The sequence below is a fragment of the Micromys minutus genome (genome assembly GCF_963924665.1).
Source record: "Micromys minutus genome assembly, chromosome: 22".
NCBI lineage: Eukaryota > Metazoa > Chordata > Mammalia > Rodentia > Muridae > Micromys > Micromys minutus.
In genome coordinates, this window is record NC_137957.1 from 41,421,460 (window position 1) to 41,433,567 (window position 12,108).

The window sequence follows — 12,108 nt, forward strand, 5'->3', positions numbered from 1 at the left end:
CCATGAGTTGCTTAAATTTTTGGTCAAATGCTATTCTGTGAAGATGTTTTGTTTTTTAGAGTCTCATTATGTGACTCAGGTTGGCCTCTCATGATATTTCTGCCTCAGCTTCACAGATTTGGGGATTACTGGCACACAGCATACCACTCTGATTTACTTAGATGTGTTGAAGGTTAACATGAACGGTGAGAGAAAAAATAGATTGCCCTCCCTCCCTACTATAGGTAGAGACCTACCCAATCTGTGGATGGTCAAAGAGAGCAAAAGGACGTATCTTTCTCGAGGAAGGGAGAACTCCCCCGTGATCGGCTCCCCTTAAACTGGGACATCAGTTTTTCCTGACTTTATGGTAGAACTGAAATGTCAGCTCTTTCCTTATCTCTGTCTCTTGACCTTCAGACTAGACAATAAGTTATCAATTCTCCTGAGCCTGAAACTTCCAGATGATGAAATCTGATGGTTCTGTAGCTGTTTGTCCAATTTCTTATTTCATTAAAAAAATTCATACGCACACACACACACACACACACACTTCTGTTTCTCTTCATCTCCCTAACACATGCTGAAAAAACTACTGATTCTTGACAAACATTTGCTTCTAAGTACATTCTAGAACTTTCATTCTCTTCTCTCATTTCAAACAATAAAATCATGTGGTTATTATCCTCTTCTCCTGACCGTTTTTTACCATAGCATTGGATATAGAGATCTGCCTGTATTTGTAAACACAGACAATAAGCTAGCTTATTAGTAGAATCTTGCCCTGAAATCACTACTCCCAAATCACTATGTGTCCTTAATATCTATCTGACAAGTTGGCTCATAGTACAGCTGCCTTTGTTCCTTTAGGTCCATGAATCCCCTCATATAAGTCATCCTTATATTTTGCAAAGTTGAGAAATACTATCTATATATTTTTGAACTCATGTTTTCAGAGTTCTTTCCCACAGTCCTAAAGGTCACACACAGCATTTACCATTTTGCTAAAGACATAAGCAAACCCTTGCCTCCCAGACTCATACTGCTTCTAATTAGCATGCATAACTAATAACCTCAGCAGGGAGAATATTCCCAGATAACCTTGGCAGAGAAAATATTTCCTAAAAGAGGAACATAAATTACATTATGCAAACAAGCCTTACACTTATCAATAGTCGGGGGAAGCCCACACCCTGCTGGAAGAACTGTGTCATGTTGCCCCTTCCAACAGCAGCCATGCAGGACTCAACATATGGTTCAAAACAACCCTAGTTTAAAAAAAAATAAAATTAGACATGAAAGTTTCTACCCTCTCAGGATCCTGTGTTTAGGTAACTTTTCCTTATGACTCCTTCTAATTTCACTAATAAAAAAGGAAGGAAGGAAGAAAGGAAGGAAGGAAGGAAGGAAGGAAGGAAGGAAGGAAGGAAGGAAGGAAAAGAAAAAAATCCTCATCATAAAGTGGGTAAGGAAAAGCAAAGTGGTAATCAACAGACTTATAACTGGGCAATTAAAACAAGGTAGCAAGAAGCACATAAAGTAACAAAACTTGTAATGAAAATCACAGGCCCTGACATCATCCTTATAGATGAATGAGAAAGGCTAAGTTCTCAATTATTTCACTTTTACAAAGCTTTGGGAGACAGTATGGCTTCAATCATTTCCAACAGCATCATGGGAAAATAAATATAATTTCAAGTTCAATTCAAAGAACATGTCTCAAATTCTTTTTAATTCCTTAATTATTTATTCCTGGTACCACTACCACATTTACAGGGCAATATGCCTGATGTGATGAAAAAAAAAAGAAAAAGCTACAACAGATAAAAGACCTCAGGAATGTACGTCTAATTGACACTACATTCCATTAATCAATAGCTGCACTTTCTGTAAACTGTGGCTATGACTGTCCTGAACAAGAAGGTTTTCCTGTTTGAGCTGCAGTAACTTTTCTGACTGTGGATCATCGTTCCTCCTGTGGCAGATTTTTACAGTTCCTCTAATGCGTTTAGGACGAATGTCTCAAAGTAACCTGCAGCTTTCCTGACAACTCCTCTCTCTCTCTCTCTCTCTCTCTCTCTCTCTCTCTCTCTCTCTCTCTCTCTCTCTCTCCTGCTAAAAACTGTAGTCGTTTCTGTTTTATTTTAAAACCTTCTGTTTCCATATCCACCACTTCCACCTCCAGATCCATGGCCACCTCCATAGGTGCTGCCTGAGCTTCTGCCACAAAAACTACCCCCTTCATGGGTCCATTTGATTATTGCTGTCCACTATAATTTCCAAAGTCATTATAGTTCCCACCACCACCATAGTTACTTACATCAAAATGTCCTCCTTCACTGTAACCATCATCTCCTCCTCCTCCACCACCACCGTATCCACCACCTTGGTTTCCATATCCTGGTCCACCACCTCCATTACCTCCTCTACTGCTCTGATTAGGACCTCCACCATAGTTGCCACCCTCACCTCCAAATCCATTATATCCACCATCATCACCTCCATAACTACCTCTGCTGCCTCCACCTCCACCACCACAGCCTCCTCTTCCACCACAGCCTCCTCTTCCACCACAGCCTCCTCTTCCACCAAAGTTTCCTCCACGACCTAAGTTTCCTCCACGACCCATAAAGTTGCCAGATCCACCTCCACGACCTCCCTGTGGTCCAGCAGACTGCATCCCTTGTTTAGAAAGGGCCTTTTTCACTTCACAGTTATTAATAGTGTGGTATTTCTGAACAACAATTTCATCAACTGTGTCATGATCATCAAAAGTTACAAAAGTAAATCCTCTCTTTTTCCCACTCTGCCTGTCTTCCCTAACTTCTATGGTTTCAATCTTGTCATACTTTTCAAAGTAGTCTCTCAGATTATATTCTTCCATATCCTCTGTAATACCACCAACAAAGATTTTCTTCACTGTTAAATGGGCACCAGGCTTCACAGAATCATCTCTAGCAACAGCTCTCTCTGGTTCCATCACATTGCCCATCAACCTTGTGTGGCTGAGCACTCATTGCAACACTAACCTTTTCAACACAATAGTAGGTCACAAAACCAATGCCTCTGGAACGTTTTGTTTGAGGATCTCTCATAACCATAGTCTGTAAGTGTGCCCCATTTCTCAAAATGTTCTCTTAAACTGTCATCTGTGGTTTCGAAGCTCGGCCCACCAATGAACAGCTTCCTCAGCTGCTCTGATTCCTTTGGATCATGGCCCTCCATTTTGAGACCAGGCTTGCCTCTTCCAACTCAAGTTCAATATCAAGTCTCAAATTCTTAAATAAGTATTTTAAAAAATTCCTTATCCTACTACCATATTCCCAATCCTATTCTCATTAAAACATTCTATACAATTACTCATAAGCCACAAAAATGGCAGAGGGATTACTACAAAACATAAAAATTATATGCCCCCTGTATAGCATTTAAAAATATTTATCCAAAAATTTTCATCCAATAACTACGTGTTATAATCATAAGTCATTGACATTTTGTAATATAGAACATTCACCCAAACAGCAAAATGTTCAGGGATTTTTAAGAGCCTATTTTTAAAAAAGCATTTTAATCAAAGTGTCTGCCAAAACAAAATTATGATTAATATAAGTAGCAATTAATAGAAGTCAACAAACAGATATGCTAACATGGAAGGAAGGTTACTCAGGTGATCTCAACCTTAAAGAATAGCAGCACAACAATCAGTTGTCCAACACCAGATGGTCAGCCCTGAAAACATGTACAAGTGACACTATACAGACTCAAGAGGTGGTATTCATTCATTTATTCAGAAAACCACACACAAAAACACAGACATACAAGTCAACAACAACAACAAAGAAAAGAAATCTTGAATTTGAGGTGGAGGTGACATGAAGGTTTGGAGGAAGGAAGGCATGAACTAAATTATAATCTCAAAAGCTATCTTTTTAAAAAGGTTTGCAAAGGTCTGAAATTGAATCTTGAATACTTTAATACATCAGGAGATTAACACATGGATAAAGAAAAAAAACATGGATGTGGTTGATATCCAACAAAAAGAGAGGACAAACAATACTAGATTTGTATATAAGAGAGGAAGATACTATTTATCTATGTATAAACAACACACACATAAAGCTCTGTGTGTGTGTGTGTGTGTGTGTGTGTGTGTGTGTGTGAGAGAGAGAGAGAGAGAGAGAGAGAGAGAGAGAGAGAGAGAGAGAGAGAGAGAATATGAGTACACACACATACATATACTCAAAACACATAGCCAGACTTTCCAGAGATGGTTGTAAATTGAAAAGAATGTTTACTTTGGTTCGGGAGACTAGAGAACTAGTTATAATGGTTACTTTTAATCATCTTAATGGAATTTAGAATGTTTTAAAAAACAACCTTTTGATGCATTTGTGAGGGAGTTTCTTCTAGAATAAGTTTCAGAGAAGTGCAAAGATGTACCTCAGCACAAACTGCACCATTCTGTGGCTGGGGGTCCTGTATTGAGTAAAAAGAAGAAAGCAAGCCAAGCACCCAACTTTATCACTCCGTGCTTCTTGACTATGGATATATAGCATGACTAGTTACCTTAAGCTCTCTCCACAACAACCTTCCCACCATGATGGAGCATGAGCCAAAAATAAACCCTTCATTCTTTAAGTTGCCTTTTTAGGTGTTTGATCACAGCAGTGTGGAAAGGAACTGAATCACTGGTAAATTAGGCTAAGAACACTCATGTTTTTCATTGTACACTATTTGCCACATTTGGAAGATTTGAATGTATATACATCCCATTAAAGTATGTTAAAAATGTAAAAATACTACCAAACACATCTGTAAATAACTCATAGAAGTGATATGTTACATGAAACAAAATATAAAATATATTGAGTATCTAAAGGAAAAGATATCCTTTAAATATTGTGGTGATATAGAAAGTCTCAATATATAATTGGTTTGTGGAATGGACCCTAAAAAATGACAAAGTAGAACTAGACTCATAACAGAAATCTTTCCACTGTACATTGTCCTCAAGCTGTTTGTAGTTTAATGTTAATTCCACTTCCCCAAGAAGAGCTGCCTAGTCATGTACTCTTGAGGTGACTTCATCTGAACCCTCCCATTTTAATTAGTAAAATAAAGGAGAGCCACTGACTGGGTGGGGAAAGGGGGGTGGAAGGAGAAGATCCGGGGGAGGTCAGAGGACAAGGGTGGAGGTTCCAACATGGAGGTCCACAAAGACCAGCTAGATCCAGGTGGGCATAATTGGCTGTGAACATTAAGAATTATATAGGTCTAATATCTCATATAAAAGGGCAGTTTGTATATTTGTGTATTTAGTGTAATCTTGTTGTGTAGAGGCTTTGTGGACTGAGAACTGAACACATAAACCTGTATGAAAAGCTTTCTGGCTGTAGAGTTGTGTTTTACAGGTTTTGGGTAAATGAACACCCCGGGACGAAGGTAGAAAACAGGTGGTGGAAAACCACCAAGGGAAGGGAGTTGCGCAGACAAAGTTAGACCAGGTGGCGGCTCGGGCCAGGCGACAGAAGTGGGCTGGCTCCTTGTGAAAATCAGACCTGAGGAGTGAGACCTCGGGGCCAATAAAGAGTTAAGCATTTTTTTATTTTTTAATATTTAGTGCAACATTCTACAATAAAATATTCCTCAGCAAAAGATTCAAAGTTGTGACAAGACTTGTCATCTTTAGGAAAGCATATGTACATTGGCCATTCTATAAGTGCTTAACAACTTATTGTACAGTTGAGAGCTTCATCAACACAAATTTATCTCAGGATCTCTCATGCAATGTCTAGGGTTAGTCAGCCCTCTTCTTGGGGTCTTAATGTCTTCCAGAGCTATGGTTTTCCCTAAAGCATGTGTCCCTTTATTTCCAGAACTATTGCAAATCCATACCCTTGCAATGGTATGAATTTAGTATAAATTCAGTATGAACTCATTACAATGCTGACACCACACCATTTGCTGGCTTTTGACTAGAAGCTATACTCATCTCCCAGATGCCATTTGCAAAGTTTGACCAGTGGTTTCTGAGACAGGCCTTCCTCCTTCCATCCTGAGAATTTCTTCTACTTTAAAGGAAAGACCCAAGTCTACCCAGATAAAGGCATTTGCTTGGTAATCTAATCACAGGCATAATGACTCAGCATATTCACAAGTTGTGCCCACGCTGAAGGGGCGAGGATTTACACAGGATATGCACTCCAAAGGGTGAGACTCTCTGGAGTTATAAGAATCCTAACTAGCATAGGTGGTGATAAAAGACAAACAAAAATTCTCCAAAGCTATGTCAAAATTCAATTTATTTTTTGTCTTATATATGTACCCAAAGATAGTGCCACCTGTAAAGTGTACATGCAAAATTAACAGTTGCAGCAGAAATTCTTCCCACGTTTGGAAACTGCCTATTCTTTGACTATGGTTGTCATTATTATCAAATGCCTGTTTTACTCTTTGAACCTATGCATCACAATCCTACCTTTCCAACCTATGCTATCGTCTTGGCTTTCCTATCTATGAATGTTATATTTAATAGTAAATTTTATGAAGAATTTATGAAGATTCTACCTCATCTACAGTGGTTTGAATAAAAATGATGCCCATAGGCACATAAAAAAATAGAACTATTAGAAGTTGTGCCCTTGTTGGGATTTTTGGGGCCTTGCTGGAATGAAGTGTATCACTGAGGAGCTCAAGCCACTTCACTTCCTGCTCTCTGCTGATCAGGATAGAGAATTCTCAGCTCCTTCTCCAGCACCGTGTCTGCACACATGCCACCATGCTTCCTGACACAGAAATAATGGACTAAACCTCTGAACTATAAGCCAGCCCCAGTAAATGTTTTCCTTTATAAGAGTTGCCTTGGTCATGGTCTCTTCAGAGCAATAAAACCCTAAGATGCCATCCAACAAAGAAAAGGTTGGGTCTTTATTTCTTTCTACTGGCCTTCATTTTCAAGAACTTGTGTTAATCCATAGTTTTTCTTAAAGCATTTAAATATTCTTTGCTTATGTGGCCCTCATCTTTTAACTATCCAAAAAGAAAGGACTGTAAACAGCTTAGCTTTGGTTTAAGTAAAATGTCATTTCTACCACCATATGGAAGAAAATTATGCACATAATATTCCTTCTATGCAAATATAATTATTTAGGAGTACAAGTCTGAATAATTAGAAATACCTGCTTCTCCTTTTGTCTAACAATTTATATTTCACTCACAGACAAAAATCAAAAGACCTTGCTCATTTGTCTACTGACTAGGAAGAGAAATGTTATCCTGAAGTTCAAAGAAATACATTACTGTGAAAAGGAAATCAATATACAAAGCTGTTAAGTCTCTCAAGACACCGTGGTAGAAGGTTGCAGAACTTTAGGCAGCTGTTATATTGCTACAATGATTTAACAGTAGCCATGTTCTCAAGCTTTAAACAGAACAGTAGTATGGCTTCTTCTTAGAAAGGGAAAATAGGTATTCCTTGAGTGTGGGTATGATGGTTGAATAAGAATGACACCCACAGGCTCATATATTTGAATGCTTAGTCACTAGGGAGTGGCACTGTCTGAGAAGGATTAGGAGGCATAGCATTGTTAAATGACGTGTGTTACTGAGTTGGGCTTTGAGGTAGCTACTGCTCCAGCACCTTCCTTCATGCCACCATGTTCTCTGCCATGATGATAATGGACTAAACCTCTGAAACTATAAGCACGAACTTATTATATGCTTTCTTTCATAAGAGATGCCTTGGTCATGGTATCTCTTCCCAACAATAGAACAGTGACTAAGACAATGGGTCATACAACAATAAGGCCAACATAAGTTAAAAAAATGTCCTAAGTTAAAAAATATATATTTAAAACACCTGACCTACTGACATAATGTTTAGCCTACTTCTTCTTTATGTATGAATTTTTGTATGTATGTTTTGCATAGTATTTGTATGAATGTGTACAGGGCGTATGCCTGGTTCCCACAGAGGCCATAAGAAGGTATCAGATCCTCTAATATTTGAGCTATGGATGGATGATTATAGGTGCTGGATACCCAACCTAGGTCCTCTGGAAGAGCAGCAAACGCTCTTAACCACTAAACCACCTCTGCAGCCTTAGTCTACCTCTTAAAAATGAATAGGACTTTTATCTTAAAGTTGGGTAAAATTATATTAATACTAATGTTATATTATAACAGAGTGCAAAATATCACATGTAATTTACTAAAACTTGCCCAAAACATAAAACAGCCTTGTACAGATACATTTTTAAATGATTATAAAGATAAAAGGTTTTAAGTCAAACCATTATAAGCCAGAAACTGATTGTATGGCTTAATTGTAATGATGAACAGAAACGTATTTTGTTAGCAAAATTATAATTTTAACAGTTTTCAACCGATAAACAATGGCTTTCAATTTGCAATGGTCAGGGTATCCATCAATTATAAGATTTTCGGTGTTCTTTGACAACAGCTTTGTAACACAGTAGTTAAGTCTTCAGATACCATCTGAATTCCTTATGAAGTGCAAAACAAGTGTTGTATAGATTAGCTAGTGCTGATGGAGAATAAAAGAGAGGAGATAAAGCAGACATGACTCTGTCCTCATGTTGCCTATAAGTGAATAAGAAAATCCTGGGAGTATAAACAATCCAACATTCATTTCTCTTCCCTTCACAGGCAGATTCTTAACATAATTCTCATTAAAACTCCTGCTGTCCATGCCCTTCTGTGACCTGTGTGCTTGGATGTAGACAGGACCTGTGATTTGTTTTTCATAAAAAGAACATAGCAACATGACATGATGTACATGCTATATGGCATGGGTCTGTGAATATGTTACATACATTTATTTGAAATTGTTGAAGACTCTCTTCTGCTTGCTTGGAAGAACCAACCAACCATGGTAAAGGAACGTCAATGTTTAGGAACTTCAGGTGGGTTCTAATTACCAAAGTTAGGCCACACAGGAAAATGAAATTCTCAGTCCTACAACCTTAAGAAACTAAATTTTGCCCAAAAGCAAAGTTTGCAATCATCTTCTAACCTAGTGAAGCTTTATCTGACAAGTCCATGCAAGCAGCCTCAGCATAGCTTTGAGGGACAGTGGTGTAGAGGGTTCAAATGGGCTATGCCGAAAATCTTGGCCCACAGAAATATAATAAAATGACAACAAATACATACTGTTAAGTCACCGAGTACTATTGTGAGATAGTTAACTTTAATTGTAAACTTGATACAAACTAGAATCACCAGGAAGAGAGTTCCAATGAGAGAGTTTCTACATTGAGCTGCCCAATGGGCATGTCTGTGAGGAACAGCATAACTGATATGGGAGGACAGTCCACTGTGGGCAGCACCATTCTCTAGGCAGGGAGTCCTGACCTGGGTAAGAATGAAGAAATAAAGGTGAGCACATGCAAGTAAACAGATAAACATGTATATTCATATTCTCTCCCTCCCTCCCTCCCTGTTTTTGCCTATTTATGGGATGTAACCAGTTGTTTGAAGGTCCTGCCCTAATTTTCCTACAGTAATAAACAAGAACCTTGAATTATAAGCTGAAACCCTAAGTTTATTCTAAGTTGTTTTCTCTCATTTTTGTATTGGAGCAACAGAAAAGATACTAAGACATATTGCTAAGGAGAAAGAGATAATGAATACACTTTCCTAATGTTTTTCAAGGTGCTAGCCCACTATGTTCATGCTAACAAATTCAAATATTGTAAGCATCACATCATCAAAGGTGATATGACACTCTTCTCTACACAATGGAGAAATCCAGAATTGGTCAGATAGATTAGACACGAGCTGTGGTAATATTGAGAAGCCAAGCTGTAAACATTATTAACTGAAATGGGAAGCACAGATGGTTAATAGAGCAAAAACTAGGCCACACTGCATTACTTACCTTGACTCTTGGTTGTCGGGAACAGCAATCGGGACCCTGTGTCTGCTTCTATCACTCTCGCCTTCTAACCCGTAGCTGTCATGTGTGAGTGCATCTCCATCCATGTTGGCCAAGCTGGTGTCCATATCAGCAATGCCTCCTGGGAGTTCTACTGCCTGGAACATGACGTCCAGACTGATGGCCAGATGCCAAGTAGCAAAACCATTGGGGGAGGGGATGACTCCTTCAACACCTTCTTCAGTGAAACAGGAGCTGGCAAGCCTGTGCCCCGGGCAGGGTTCACAGGCCTGGAACTCACAGTTATTAATAAAGTTCACACTGGCACCTACCACCAGCTCTTCCACCCAGATCAGGTCATCACAGACAAGGAAGATGCTGCCAATAATTATGCCCATGGCCACTACGCCATTGGCAAGGACATCATTGACCTTGTCTTGAACAGAATTCGCAAGCTGGCTGACTAGTGCAGATGTCTTCAGGGCTTCTTGGTTTTCTGCAGCTTTGGTGGGGGAACTGGCTCTGGGTTCACCTCCCTGCTGATGGAGTGGCTCTCTGTTGATTATGAAAAAAAATCCAAGCTGGAGTTCTCCATTGACCCAGCCCCCCAGGTTTCCACTGCTGTGGTTGAGCCCTAAAATTCCATCCTCACCACCCACATCACCCTGGAGCACTCCGATTGTGCCTTCATGGTAGTCAATGAGGCCATCTTTATCTGTCTTAGAAACCTCAACTTGAAACGCCCAACCCACACTCTCTTTAACTACCTTATTAACCAGATTGTGTCTTCCATCACTGCTTCCCTCAGATTTGATGGGGCCCTGAATGTTGATCTGACAGAATTCCAGACCAACCTGGTGCCCTACCCTCACATCTACTTCTCTCTGGCCATTTATGCCCCATCATCTCTGCTGAGAAAGCCTACCATGAGCATCTTCCTGTAGCAAAGATGTCTGCTTTGAGCCAACCAACCAGATGGTGAAATGTGGCCCTTGCCATGGTAAATACATGGCTTTCTGTGTGCTGTACTGTAGTGATGTGGTTCCCAAAGATGCCACTGCCACCACCAAGACCAAGTACAGCATCCAATTTGTGGACTGGCATCCCACTGGCTTCAAGGTTGACATTAATTACCAGCCTCTTACTATGTATGGTACCTGGTGCTAACCTGGCCAAGGTCTAGAGAGTTGTGTGCATGCTGAGTAACACCACAGCCATTGCTGAGGCCTGGGCTCACCTAGATCACAAGTTTGATCTGATGTATGCCACGTGTGCCTTTGTGCACTGGTATGTGGGTGAGGGCATGGAGGAGGAGTTCTCTGAGGCCTGTGATGACATGGCTGCCCTAGAGAAGGATTACAAGAAGGTTGGTGTGGATTCTGCAGAAGGCAAGGGTGAGGAAGAAGGAGAGGAATACTAGTTCATCCTCCAGTCCCTGCATCATGTCAAACTCAAAACTCCAGCTCCAGCATTAGCTGCAGGCATTGATGCTTCTGTGCTGTGTCCATTCTGTGATCATGTGTTCTCCAGGTGGACGTCCAAGTTTTCCATGATGTCTTAAAGTAAAAGCTTTAATAAAAGAAAAAAATAGAGCAAAAACTAAAGAACAGAATAACTCTCACCTTTCACAATCTCAGAAAGAAAAGTACATGGATTTCCTGGCTAAAGGCTCCAGATATATGACAGGGGACAGAAGACATGGCAAGTAAAACCTAGAAGGTCAGGAGCATCACAAAGGTTGGTGAAGTGGCATGGGAAAAAGTGTCGTTCTTGATTGCCCAAAGACAGTAAAAGTACATAAACTCCAGCAAAAATGCAATACAAATATTTCTTATTTTAAAATCTCCTCAACTAAGAAGAAGCCTGTATAAGGAAGGAGAACAATGTATTTGTCACCTAAAGACTCTGACTGTTATCTCTCCAGAAGTCCTATAACCACAGGCTCATTATAACACAAATATTTTCACACTCAGAATGGAAATGATATTTGATACATTTTTACCAGGATCATCAATATAGGTAAGGTTTTTTTAAAAAATAATTTAACAGGACTTCAGTGCGCAGAGAGATCTCTGCAGAGTGCACACTGTAAGCGCACCCCCAGCCCTGCCTGATCCAGGGACCAGGAACAGAACTTTGGAAATTCTGTTTCCACCCAGCGACTCTGAGGCATAGAACAAGGCTCGGCCCATCTGCCACCTAGACCAGTGAAGACCCAGGGACACAGACCAGAT

At 39.8% G+C, this 12,108-nt stretch overlaps 1 protein-coding gene and 2 pseudogenes across 5 annotated transcripts in view; 1 reads left to right on the forward strand and 2 right to left on the reverse strand.

Annotated features, from left to right (window-relative positions):
- ANKS1B (ankyrin repeat and sterile alpha motif domain containing 1B) overlaps window positions 1–12,108 on the reverse strand; it is a gene marked incomplete at both ends in the record, with an annotated part of 1,047,539 nt that overhangs the window by 982,154 nt on the left and 53,277 nt on the right. The gene's annotated exons all lie outside the window — the stretch shown is intronic.
- Window positions 2,124–3,204, reverse strand: LOC308435197 (heterogeneous nuclear ribonucleoprotein A3-like; annotated as a pseudogene). The gene has a single exon. The product of its transcript is annotated as a heterogeneous nuclear ribonucleoprotein A3-like (transcript).
- LOC308435196 (tubulin alpha-1B chain-like) lies at window positions 9,958–11,428 on the forward strand (annotated as a pseudogene). The gene has a single exon. The product of its transcript is annotated as a tubulin alpha-1B chain-like (transcript).